This window comes from Mustela erminea, unplaced genomic scaffold, assembly GCF_009829155.1.
Source record: "Mustela erminea isolate mMusErm1 unplaced genomic scaffold, mMusErm1.Pri scaffold_57_arrow_ctg1, whole genome shotgun sequence".
Lineage (NCBI taxonomy): Eukaryota > Metazoa > Chordata > Mammalia > Carnivora > Mustelidae > Mustela > Mustela erminea.
The window spans coordinates 26341-40697 of NW_022476417.1; the positions used below are offsets into that span (position 1 = coordinate 26341).

General features: G+C 35.2%; 1 long non-coding RNA gene across 1 annotated transcript; it reads right to left on the reverse strand.

Moving 5' to 3' along the window:
• Positions 1–6118: 6118 nt before the first annotated feature.
• Positions 6119–12520, reverse strand: LOC116584028. Its single transcript, XR_004283028.1, has 3 exons — positions 12506–12520; positions 6408–6412; positions 6119–6166 (listed from the first exon to the last, which is right to left on the reverse strand). It is a non-coding gene; the product is annotated as an uncharacterized LOC116584028 (long non-coding RNA).
• Between the last annotated feature and the right edge of the window lie 1837 nt (positions 12521–14357).

Consider the following 14357-nt stretch of genomic DNA (forward strand, 5'->3'; position numbering starts at 1 on the left):
CTCTCAGCCTCAAATGACTTCTTCCATTTTTCCTCATGAGAAGTTTTCCTAATAAATTTCTTGAACATTTATTCTCATTGCGGTGTCCACTCCCCAGAAGACTCAAACCAATACATTTAATATTTTTCAGCTACTTGTTAATATACACAAAGCACATGTGCATGGAAAAAATCTGCATATTTTTAAGAAATTGCGTCTTAAGGTTTACCATGTTTTCATCAATTATGTTCAGATCTCTTACACCCAGGTAGAGTTGGATTAGATGTGACAGAAAGTTTGATTGCCCTTATTCAACACGGCTCATTAAAACTATGTTTGTTTTTAAGAGTTGTTTGTTTTCCATCTCCCAAAGCTATGCCGGTTAACATGATTTATTGATACAGAGAACAAGAGTATTCTTTATTAATTATATTCTAAACAATAACACTTCCTCAGCAGTTTACTTAGTGGTAGTACTAGCCTAATGGGAAAAAAAATACTAGATCTAACTAATTGTCTTCTTTTCATTTCAATCATTTTCTCCTTCCTTAATCACAAATCACAAAACTTTGTTGATATTTTGCTTTGAATCTCAAATATTTTCACATTTTCCCTATGTGAATTTATGAAAGAATTAAAGTGCTATTCAACTAGTAAAATATTACTTAGTATAAAATCTCATTTTTGTCATACTTAGAACAAAATCAAAGTCTTATATAAAGGTCATTTGAGTAAATAAGCTTCATGAAATGATTTACAGCTCATACTAAAAGGTCTATAGGATGTCATTACAAGTCAGACTAGTGATTGTCACAGATATTAAAAGAAAACTTGAACACTGTAAAGCCAAACTGTCACATTGTAGTATCTGAGATTGCTATGGAAAGAATTAACAGAATGAAAAATTGTTGCCAATTATACTTCATTTATGCGAGTATTAGTCTTCATTTAACCCAAGGATCTCCCTGTTGACTTTTCATTCTGACAAAGACAAGGTATCAGTGTTCTTTAAGCAATTACAATTTATTTAAATATGTAGTGAATAAGATTTTTATAACATACTATGTAATTTAGCATTTAATGAACCAGTTTTTTAGCAAGTAAAATTTTTATTAATCAAACTAAGCAAAATTTCTTAATAGTCAAATGATTAAATGAATAAATATGTAAACAGATTTAGTCTAGACTAGAAAAGAAAATTTCATGATCTGTTTTCAAGCTGCCCTGGGGCATAGGTAGGAAAATGAAATCTAGCTTACAAGACACAACATGCCAATAAACATCATATGAGTGAGCCAGATAGATAGGAAAAGTGATCCTTGTTTATTCTTTTGTTATTCACCAGTTTACTAAACAAATTCATGATTTGTATCTAATGGTCCCAGCTTACTTTTAGCTTGATTTTTGGATAATATATTCTTCTTTAAATTAGTTGCTGTATCTATAACACAAAACCTCTAATGAAATCAGTCTTTTCTTTAAATTGCTAGCAAGAATCATAACATACTAAGTCTAGTGCTCCTATACTTGAATAAGTAAAAATTCCTATGACTTAGCTTAATAAAAATACGTAAATTGGACTACATTAAAATTGAAAACTTCTGTCCATTAAGGGACAAAATCAAGAGTGAAAGGCAATCCATGGAATGGGAAACTTCTTGGGAACTTCTTCCAAATCAGGTATCTGACAAAATTAATATAAAGACTATAAAAAGAACACCCACAATTCAAGAACAACAGCAAACAAAAAACAAGACAAACAAAAAAGAACAACAGCAAACAACCTGGCTGAAAAATGGGCAAAAGACTTGAATAGACATTTCTTCAAAGAAAAATAAAATAGGGTTAAAATGCACACTAAAAGCTTCAGCATCACTAATCATTAGAAAATGCAAAAGGATGTTACCTCATCCCATTATGATAGTTAGTAGGCAAAACAAAACAAAACACCAGAAACAACAACAACAAAAAAATGAAAAATCACAAGAATTGATTAAGAGGTGAAAAAAATTAGAACTCTATGCACTGTTGGTGGGTATGTAAAAATCGGGCAGCTATATGGAAAACAGTATGATTCTACCTCAAAATGACTAAACGATAATTATCATATGATCCAGGAATTCCACTTCTAAATAGATAACCCCCAAAACTGAAAGCAGCAATTGCTAGCAATTATTTACAATAGTCAAAAGGTAGAAGCTACTTAAGTATCCATTCATGGATTAATGGATAAGCAAAGTGTGATCCAAACACACAATTGGAATATTATTCAGATTCAAAAAGAAAGCAAATTTTGCCATAGGCTTTCTGACACATGGTACAACATAGATGAGCCTTGGGAACATTATGCGAAATGAGAACAAGCCAGTTGCCCTACACAAAGATTCTACTTGGTATCTTTGATGCCTAGATGCAGGTACTAAGAGTAGTCAAATCCATAGAGACAGAAAGGTGAATTTGGATTAGTGGCTGGGGAGAAAGGGGAAATAGAGAGTTGTTTAATGAGGGTAAAGTTTTAGTTTTATAAGATGAATAGCATTCTGGAGATAGATTATACAACACAGGAATATACCTTGCACTGCTGAACAGTAACTTAATAATTAAGATGGTAAATTTTATGTTATGTGTATTTTATTACAATCACGACTTTCAAATTTTCACTGAATATTTTCTATGTAGTCAATAGGAAAAGTGGCAAATAAGCAGGGAAAGATTATTTTCTTAATTGTAATAGCTATACAAAAACATTCAATATATTTCTTAACACATAGAAAGGACTAAAAATAGTAACTGGTCTTAGTTTTTCAGTAGACATGAAATGTATACATGTATTAAGTTTCTCTTCAGTTAATGACTTAAAATGAACAGGTGTTAATTTTTCAGCAGGAACACAAAAATGGTATTTTAAAAGGCTTTTTATTTTATAATACAATAAAATTTTACCTAGGATGGCAACTGTTAAAAGGGATTTAGATCATAAGAGCTTCCTCAAAGCTCAGTTATTTCTACTTTCTTCTCCCTCAGTGTCTGAGGCTTAACTCCTTCAATTGTTTACACTAGCCCAGGCAGTCTCCTTCCTCACAGAATGGTATACCTAAATTCCTTCAACTGTACAGAATACATGAATGATGCAGCTAAAGATAGGGACAAGTAAACCAAAGTGAAGAGTAAATGAAATTCATGACAGCCTGAAATAAAGCTTACTGAAGGACTTGGTAAAAATCTCATTTGAAAGATTAGTAACCTGTGACCAAGGTGGTAATGTGATTTGCCTCAAACAGCACAACTAATTGGAAGGAAATCAGGTAGAAGAACTAGGAATTTCAGTTTCCTTCTTTTACCATAATAAAGTCAATTCACATGGACCCTAATTCAGGTAATTATTCTCTAACTCCTAATTCTAATTATATACATGAAGCTGGAAATCCAAGATAATTTTATCTTTCACTTCTACGTGTTGGATATTTGGATCTTCCCAGTTTGGCTTTAAGGTCATTTTGCTTCCATTGATAGTAAAAGTATTTTAACATGAATTTTTAGTTTATTTAGAAAGCATTTTCTCAGTTAAGTCAAATTAAATCTCTTTAATTTATAGACACATAAACAGCACAGAAAGAACAATTCCCTTTTTGTTCAATTTTCCGTTCTTACTACTGTCTTTACTTAATAAGGACAATTTTTATTAAAATTTTACAATAAAATTTTTATTATAAATTTTACAGTGAAGATCTCTCACTGTTCAGAGACAACTATTTCAAATTTCAGTAATTAGAATTACTGACAAGAATCATGGTCATTTTTTTTTTAAAGATTTTATTTATTTATTTGTTTGAGAGAGAGAGAGAGAAAGCACAAGCAGGCAGACTGGCAGGCAGAGGCAGAGAGAGAAGCTGGCTCCCCGCTGAGCAAGGAGCCCAATTCGAGATTCGATTCCAGGACCCTGGGATCATGACCTGAGCTGAAGGCAGCAGCTTAACTGACTGAGCCACCCAGGCGTCCCCACGGTCATTATTTCTACCAATATTTCCATTTCAAATTTTGCAGCTTTTAAAGTTACCAAAAAAAACATGATCTTTTTTGTAATTTGGACAGCTGTTCCTGGGCTTTGATTACCAGTACAAAATCATGCGAACTGGGATTCCTGGGAGATTCAATCTGTTAAGGGTACCACTCTTGCCTTTGGCTTGGGCCCTGACCTCAGGGTTGTGGCATCAAGCCCTGTGTTAGGTCTGTGTTTGGCTCTGAGTCTGCTTGGGTTTCTCTCTTTCCCTCTCCCTCTGCCCCTCCTCCCACTCCCACTATCTTTCCCTAAAATAAATAGATCTCTTAAAAAAAAATCTGTGAATTAAGTAAAATATGAATGCAATGCATGTATTGCTTTCCTAATTTGCAAAAAGTGTGAGCAATTTCTCCTAGAACCCTAGACTTGCTCTAATGAACAAAATACTTCCAAATACTCTGCCTCTAAGTAATAATAAAGAGAAAATTACCTGGTCACACAAACAGGTTCAAAATTTCCTGCTTTCATCCACAACTCAAGAATTCTCTTTCAGGGGATATTTTACCAACATCTGAGTACCACCTAAGGCAAGATGTGTAGCGAGGATATTGCCTGTTAATAGTTAAGACTACATGTGAGGGGTGTTTGATGCTCCTTTTATAAAGATTTCAGGCTGATCACGTGGCCAAGTTCTCTACGTCATTTCAGTGAAATTGCAAACACTTGGAGAGCAGGAAGCCCGCAGAAGCAATGACCCAGAAAAGGTGGTTTAATAGGATATACTGCTTTTTGGTGGAGCTGCTTTGACCTGAAACTGAGAAGTAGTAGTGCCTATAACTTTGAATGCGCTATGGAGGTGGAAAGTGATAAAGAAAAAAAGGATATCGGGTCAGCCCTCACTGTAAAAAATGACTTCCACTGGGGAAAAACACTGTCATCAGTACTGACAACAGAAAAATATTTATTAAATCCACTGGTTTAAGTTTAAGTGTAATTCTAAAGTCAGTAGAATGATTTTGAACAACTCTGTTTCCTGGAAAGAAAAAAAATAAGTATCAGTTCACTCCCTTTGGAGAAATTTGAAAGAGATAGTAGCTACTCCATCATGTCCAATCATAGCAAATATCTAGATGGCAAAATTGAAGTCAACTAATATTTGATATTAATTGCAGCATAAGTAACTAATATGTAAAGATTTTAATGCAATAAAGTTATATTTTAAATGGGATATCTAGCTTATTTCTGGTTGAATTCTACAAGATGCTCCCTGCTTCTACCATTTTAAAATACAAGCATAATTGTTATGGTTTGAATGGTCTGTGCTCCGCCCCCACCTCCCCACCCCCATTCATGTGGTGAAATCCTAATCTCTAAAATGATGGTATGAAGAGGTGGGGATCTTTGGGAGGAGCTTAGTCCCTAAGGGTAGAGCCCTCATGCCCTTATAACGGAAGTTCCACAGAGCTCCCCAGCCCCTTCCACCACCTGAGTATAAAGCAAGAAAGAGCCAGCTATGTGAACCAGGAGGAGAATCCTCACCAAAACACAACCATCTTGGCTCCTTCATCTTAGACTTCCCTGTTTCCAGGGATGAGAAAAAAACTTTCGTTATATATAATCTATCCAGTCTGTGGTATTTTGTTGTAACAGCTCCAAGAGTCTAAAGAGACTAAGACTAATTAAATGAAGAAAGCCTTAAAGGTAGCAATCAATAAAGTAATGAAATGAGATTTCAATGTGAAACTTAAGAAATTTAAGACAAAGAGAGAGAGAACATGCGCATGAGAGAGAATAGAGGACTCCACCCTGGCTACACATTTAATTCTGAGAAGAGCTGCATCTCTGAATATTAAAACTGATATGCTGGAATTTAAACATAAGCATGCACAATGGAAGAGTTGGCAGGCCAAGAAAGATTAAAAAAATCTTTGTATTAGATGTTCCTGTGACAGGATATGAGCATTTTATCAAAAGCAAGAAAAAAAAATCATTTTTTCATTCCTCCATAGTGAATTGAGCTGAATTTCTAAACCACAAGACTGTACACATTCACAGGGAGATAATTTACCCAGTGCGATTGACTAAACAATCCACCAGATATCTCATATATGTAACCTCCGAAGAGAAACCAGAAAGCATTTGTATTAGTTTGCTGGGCTGCCAAAACAAAGTACCACAGCCTGGTGGCTTCAACAGTGGAAATTTTTCTTAAAATTCTGGAGTCTAGAAGTCTGAGATCCAGGTGTACCAGGCTTTGTTTCTTCAAGCCCTCTCTCTTTGGCTTTGTAGATGGTGGCCTTCTCTGTCTTCACATAGTCTTTCTTCTCTTTGTGCCTGTATCGTAGTCTCTTCTTATAAGGACAAGAGTCATTTTGGATTAGAGTATACCATAGTGGATTCATTTTTACCTAGTTTTTTCTTTAAGGACCTTATCTCCACATATAGCCACATTCTGAGCAACAGAGTTCTCCTAACTCTCCAATGAGAATTTGGGAGGGGCGTAATTCAGCCCACTATATCATTATTCAGCTCTGTTAGAAAGGACTGCACACAAGACCTGCTGATCTTTTCCCCTCTTTTTACCCTTGCTTCTTCACAGTGGCATACAACATGTAACACAACACCCAATATCCAAATGGTTACTTAGGGAGTCAGGAGTTCTCAGTTACACTGGGAAGCATATCATGTGGTATATACACACATTATATCAGAGTAATTTGAAGATCTGAACAAAAGCTTACCATGTTAATCTTGAAAATATTAAAAAGAAAGTGTGTGGCTTAATGCATATATAAGAATTAATATCTTTAGGGCGCCTGGGTGGCTCAGTGAGTTAAGCTTCTGCCTTCAGCTCAGGTCATGAGCCCAGGGTCCTGGGATCGAGCCCTGCATTGGGCTCTCTGTTCAGCAGGGAGCCTGCTTCCTCCTCTCTGTCTGCCTGTCTCTCTGCCTGTTGTGATCTCTCTCTGTGTCAGATGAATAAAATCTTTAAAAAAAAAAAAAAAAAGAATATCTTTAAAGGTAAAAATAAATTTTCAAATTGGGCAATTTATGTTTTAAAATTACAAAAGAGACCAAATTCAAAAGAAAATATGCAATGGTGGAGAAAAAAAAAAAGTAAATTTCCACGGATGAAACTCTGAAGAGAAACTAGTAAGAAAGCAGTGCCTGGGTGGCTTAGTCAGTTAAGCGTCTGCCTTCAGCTCAAGTCATGACCCCCGGGGTTCTAGGATCAAGCCCCGTATTGGGCTCCTTGCTCAGTGGGGAGCCTGCTTCTCTCCTCTCCCCCTGCCTGCTGCTCCCCTACTTGTGCTCTCTCTCGCGGTCAAAAGAAATAAAATTAAAAAAAAAAAAAAAAAAGAAGTTCACTAAACCTAGAGGTCTAAGTAAAATGATAAAACAACAAATGAGATGAAAAGGTGAGTTTGGAGTAAGAAAAAAAATGAAATCCCAAAGGAACAAATTAGAGAATTATGAAAAATATTAGACCAAATTATAGAGTTGCTATTTCCCAAATACCATCATATTGGCCATTAAGATTTAACGTATGACTTTGTGAAGAACACAAACATTCCACTTACGGCACTGTCATTAAAGAAAACTTCAACATATTCCCTGTGAAGTCAGAAATAAGAGGTGGCATGACTTAGTTAATTAGAAAGAATATAATAGAGAGGACACACAAAATGATCCTAGTTTAGGACAACTGGCATCCACAAACTAGAGAAGGTAACAAACATAAACCCTTTTAAGATCCTTAAACACACTCTGAAGGCTACTGAAATTTAGGAGAAACTGTGTTACTAAGACCCTAATCACTCCATGATTCATTCTTCCTTCTTGCAACAGAACAATTTGGATTTTCTTGCGTGGTGTTCCCAGCTGGAGAATGACCTTCTCAGGCTCCATTGTAGCTATGTATGACCATTGATTAAGTTTGTGCCAAATGATGCAAGCAGATGTGAAAAGTACAACTTTCAGGTCACATTTTTATAAATGATATTCTTAACCTTTCCTTTTTGAAAGCTCATTAGATGGTAGTAAATTAATTGCAACTAAAGTATTAACCCACAACAATGGAGAGAATATAAGTTGATCTATCAATACAAAAGAGTTTTCCATTAGATTCTGCAACCTGAAAGAAAGAAAACTATAGTAACCAATAAATGGAGCACAATTTAAAAAGCTATTCTCTAGAACACAGCCTGAATTTGGTACTGTAAAAAGACAGTACATTTTCCACAAAGGACTAAGAAATGCTCCAAATTTGAAGACTTTTATAAAAGACAGTAGTGACAAATCTGACAGAATACCTGAGGAATAATGACCTTATAAAGAACTGTCGTATCTGTAAAAGTGAGCCTAATAACAAGGAGCAAAAATGAAAGGTTCCTCTCTAAACTAATTTACCGAATGGTTTGTGGAAAATTGGGCAAACTAGTGCATGCACTGTTATCTCAGAATGAAGATCCACATGTTCTGGTATTTTGGAAGCTTGCCTTATTCAAAAGAACACAGGGGCACAATGTAAACATCTCTGTGAGGAAACATTCAAAAATACTAGCTTGAATATTTCAAAAATCAATCCCATAAAAGGGGAATGGGTTAGATTAGATTAACAGAACCTAAATAGGCATAATAAACAAATGCAGCGAGTGAATATTGGTTGTATACTGATATTAAAAATATAGCTGGGGGGGGCGCCTGAGTGGCTCAGTGGGTTAAGCCTCTGCCTTCAGCTCAGTTTATGATCTCAGGGTCCTGGGATCGAGCCCCGCATCGGGCACTCTGCTCAGCAGGGAGCCTGCTTCCTCCTCTCTCTCTCTGCCTGTCTTCTGCCTACTTGTGATCTCTCTGTCAAATAAATAAAATCTTTAAAATAAATATATATATATATATATATATATATATATATAGCTGGGAAAGATATTCTAAGAGATATGCATTTAGGTCAGAGATCTCCTTTGCTGTGATATTGATACTGTAGTTGTGCAGAAGAAGGTCTTGCTTTTTTAGAGATGCCTGCTGAGGAATCATGATGTCTTCTTTATCTCATGTTCCCCAGAAAACAGCTGTCTAGGAGCTGAGACAAATATAGATGGGGTAATGTTTCATTGAGAGCAAGGTGGAAAGCATGAGAGGAAATGAAAGTGAGGCGGGGAAGACAAGCTAATTAAAGGGAGTGAATTAAATATTTGAGACATACCTTGCAGAAAACAAAAGCTGTTTGATCTGTCTTAGAGGGTATCTCCAGAAAGACTGTATGAAGCTACAGCACATGTAGAAACGACATGGCATGCTATTCATCCATTAGTTCTTCCCATCTCTTACGAGTTATTGGTCACTGTCCACTCAGCAGAAAGAAACAAACCACACTCATACCTTTGTAGTTATAATTGCATTAGACCGGACCATCACTGTAGCAGCCACTGATCTCCCACACGTGTTTCCGACCTCTGCACCATCCTGACGTCACTGCTTCATGATGTTACCATCCCTTCACCAACATCAATGTGGCTTCTGTTGCCTTCAGAATGAAAAACAGCCCAACTTCAAATCCATCCCTGAGCTCCTACTTTACAGTGCCATTCCTGGCACCAATTATACCATTTCCTAGAAAACAGAGCCTGAGAAAAAAATTGTATGTGCTAAGACTGAATGGGGGTGGGGATGATTTCAGAGACGCAGGCATGAGAGCAATGGAGGAGTGAGGCAAGGAAAGAGGGGCAGCAATTTGAGGTGCTGCATTCCTGAGCTGGCCTCAGTTCCACAGCTTGGTGGTTTGGCTGCACAGGCCACCTCCGGAGAGGCTGTACAAATCTACTGCATCTCGAACTAGTTTGTGAGGTGGAAATAGGGAAAAGAAAATAAATTCATCAGCTGCTTCTTCCTCTTTGCTCCCATGTCTCATTATCAAAATCATTTCCATGAAACTTAACTCTGCCTCATTCCCAGGTTGTATCACCTGACCACCAGGCAGGTTATAGTGAAGCCAGAATCCCTGCCGTCCAATCCAGCCAGGGAGCAGGTACAGTGGTCCCTCCTCACAGGCATCGAGGCATGGGACTCTTAGGTCTATGGTAGCATCAGTGTCACAACTTTGACAACTGTGAAAATGGCATGAGCCTTAGCCAAAGCTGTTTTGGTAAGGAAGCCCAGCAAGAGTTGAGGCCTGAGAAAGGGGATGAGAAGTTCTGGAATGTTCTAAATCTGGGTCTGGTACAGACCTGCAACATACTTTCAAATGGGTTTGGAAAAAAATGATGGATAAAGGGAGTAAAAATAATAATGTTTGACTAGAGGACACACATGCATGTGAACACATTATATTTAGATTTTCTATATTTGAAAACTTCAAAGTTGAAAAAAATCAAAGTCATAAAATTAATAAGCATGATTTCTGAAGATGAAAAAAAATATAACTGACATTTTAAGAAATTTCACAAAAGGAAGGACTAAAAAAGGAGTTGTTGGAAATACAGGAAATACACAGAATCAATGTGTAAGTATAATATTTCTTTTCCTTTTTAACTTTTAAATGATGCTTTTTAAATGTTTTATTTATTTATTTATTTTAAATTTCAATAGACACTGCACTCTATTTAAAAAAAAAAAAATCCTGTAATTCTAACTGTATACATGCATGTAACAATTTAACTTGTTATGTATCTGCTGCAGTTGATGGACACAGTATTCTGAGGTGTGAACACATTTAAGCAAACTAAAAGAGGAAGATTGGCTAAAGCATTGGGGTAGCATGAAAGGAGAGGCTTCTTTAGAATATGGCTGCACAGCTTTCTGCTGATGTGACAAGTCTGTGCGAAACAAGACATGGAACCCGTGCAAGGACTTTTGACCTTTAAAATTGCAGTGATTCTGACCAAGAAGCTTCTGCAAGAGAGATTTGAGCAAATATTAGCTTCCTCTGGAAAAGACAAGATAACTTAATGTGAAATTAGTTTCAAATTTTGATTATTACATGATACCAGGCATTTTTATTGAATTGGAACAATTTTGCCTCTTTAAGTGACCAGAGAAACTTAAATTATTTTAGAGCAAGTATAAGAATCAAGAGGCTCACACATGTTATCACATAAGATGAAGGATACTTTTAGCATTTGGTATTTTAAAGGGCACTGTGAGACTCAAAATTTTCATTGTTGCATCTTATGATTCTTGTTTCATTCAACAAGTCTTTTTCATAAACATATGATAAGGATGGCAATTTTTATGTAAATGTTTTTGCTTCTCTGAATTTTGTGTAATTTTATATATTTGTAAGACAATTTTTTAAAAACACATTTAAAAATAAGCAATTTTAAATATTTAATTTTGGATACACACACGCATACACACACATATGCCTAATGTGTATATATGCTTATTTTTTGAACTTGAATCATTAACATTTACCAATGTTATGGACACTTACCATTTCTTTTATGACATTTTATCAAAGTCTTTAGGAAAATTATTCTATGTGTAACAATTTCCTCTGGAAAAGTATAATCTACTTTTGAGATGTTACTTTATGATTCTAGTAATGAAAGGAAGGGGCTGCCTGACACTTGTTTTTCTAGAAAAGCTAGAGAAATTGACAAGTGTCAGGTCAGAAGGAAGCAAAGGGAGAAGAGAAAGTACTTCGGGGTTGCAACGTAAGGAGTGTCTGATGCTCACTCGAATATATATATATGTATATATACATATATATATATAAAGCTTTTATACAATGTGTGTATGTGTTAAAATTAAAGCTTTGCAGTAAAGCAGACATGCAAACTCCTGGTTTATCTCTACAGCTTGAAAAACACCACCATTTGGAAGAATCAGCTATAGCTACAGTACTACTTAGCAGACAGGTTTCTCTTTGTTCTTTACAGAAAATCCTAAGCCCTTCAGAGTAGAGACAGATTCTACATTTGTTTTTTCATTTCCCCCAAGGGACAATGATTTCTATTTGGAATAAAATGTTCACAGACAAATATCACAGGACTGAGTTCAAGTCTTAAGGAAGTCTTTCTCTCATCTCTCCTATTAGACACACACACACACACACAAAGACACATACTTACTAATCATGTTTTATATATTTTGGGCAAGGCTTTTAATGCTGTTAGCCTCAATTTCCTTATCTACACACTAGGAGTAACTATACCGTCTCTAAAATCTCTAAAATACATACAGCATGTGAGGTATTTTGGTGAGTACATTTAAGTAATTAGGGGATTTCTATATAAGATTTTACTAATAGTTATACTACAAATATTAAAAGGCAGGAGCTTATCACTACAGCTTTCAATTACGTTAATTTAGGACATTATCGTAAATGGACTAAATTTTGGCCAAGTGTAACTTTTTTTTTTTTTTTTAATGGTGGTTAGATCCAGTTTTGTGCACATAGGAGATTTTATAGTACATTGTTTCAAAATTTCTGCAGTAAAAGGAATGTAACAAAGTGCAACACTAAAAGCACTATGGTAAAAGCATTTTAGGTGAATTAAGCTTTCTATGAGTATAAAGGAACACAAAAAATGTTATTTAAAATCAAATAACATCTACCTATTTGAAGTCATAATGACTTCAGACCATTGGACTATCACAACATTATACAACCCTTCACAGCAAAGGACTGATGAGTCCACAATACACACTAAACATTCAGAGAAAATCGACCGATTTTTATCTCTACTTTTATAAATTTTGACCTCAGAAAGCCTGTGATAAAAGGCTACTGTACCTTCAGATTTTTTTGCTGTTCATTTTTGAAATGTAATTAAGCTTCAGCCCTATTATTCCTTGACAATGGAAAAGCCATCGATTGTGCTGCTTTTGAAATCCTGTATCACATTAGGCACTTTCTAATAATGATGCCCTTGGCTTAAGAAGAAGAGAAAATTGACTTGACCTAATTAAAAACTCTGAAGATCCTGTCTATTATTTTTTCATAGAACTTATTTGGGCCATATGCCAATTATAGAATGAACATGTAAAAAATCTTCTGTCAAATGGAGATAAAATAAAATGATATATGGTAAAGTAAATCAGATTGTAAGAAGTGAGATTTGTCAGACTATAAAATTTCTAAGCAGAATGCACATCAGTGAAGTTTCAAAATGGGAGCACATTCATCTCTGTTAGTCTCGAGTGCCTTAGGTCCAAAAAAAGAATAGGGCTTTGCCAAGAAAGGTGAGTTGGTAGTATAAAAGCACCTCTCTTCAAGCATAATTACTACAAACTTCAGTGAATAATGAAGAAGCTCTTATTATCTTGATACCATCTTTCCACCTCCTTCCACTTTATTTTCTCTTACAATGAAATAGTCCACATTATTATTTCTGAGTGAATCCAAAGCCAGGAAGCCACAGACAGCTTGGAAGGTTTTCAACTTGCAGTCTTCATTCTAAGTCAGAACTACTTGAATTCACCAATAAGCAAGTCAAAATAAGAAATGAAGTTCGGTCTCCTGTTACACCTCAAAAACCTAACTACAGTCACTATTGTTTAACACATCAAAATCTATTTCATGAAATCTCTGACATCTATCTTTTTTTTTATCTTTTATGTATTTAGAATTGTCTATTGCTTCCCTGTGCTCTGTGCTTCCTCACCACATTGTATAAAATGGTCAAACAGTTGCTGTTTTCCTAGTTGTGTGCATAATATTTTATGACAATTCATTTTTTTCTTTTGCTATTAATTCTTGGCCATACACATACATACTTATTATTTCTGTCATTTGTTTTATCTCAGAATACTGCTTTATGTTTATTTAGATATGACTTCATACATGTAATTATGTATTAAATAACTGGTATTTTATCTCATTTTTGAAATCATATTTTTTAATATAAAATTACAAAATACATGTCATTGTATGATGTTTTATTAATGGGATTTAAAATTTGAATTGGCTTCCAATCAACCAGATAAAAATTTAAAATCTTGCCATCCTTACATAAAAGGTTTTCTACAATATGCCCCAAACTAACCTTCTAGCTGGTTTTCAATGGAAAATTTGGTCTTAATCAATACTCCCGCCAAAATGAATTTTCCCCATACCTGAGAGCCCTACTCTGCATGTCTGCTTCAATCTTTGTGGTATTCTCTTTTATCTACTAGTCAACCTTCAAAATTCCATTGTTAATAGTGCTCTCTAATTTAATTTTTCATATCTGTTTCCACTAGGGAAAAGTATGATTTTTTTTTTATCTTCTAAACCCAATAACAATTTATTGGTACTCCCTTTCTGATTCAGCACCAGCTTCCATAATTCTTTTCATATATTAGGCCTTTGATTATTAGCTGTCCCTTGAATTTGTATACTTTAAGTGACACAGAAAGTCTGTTTTAGATAAGCCATCCATATGTTATAGCACTG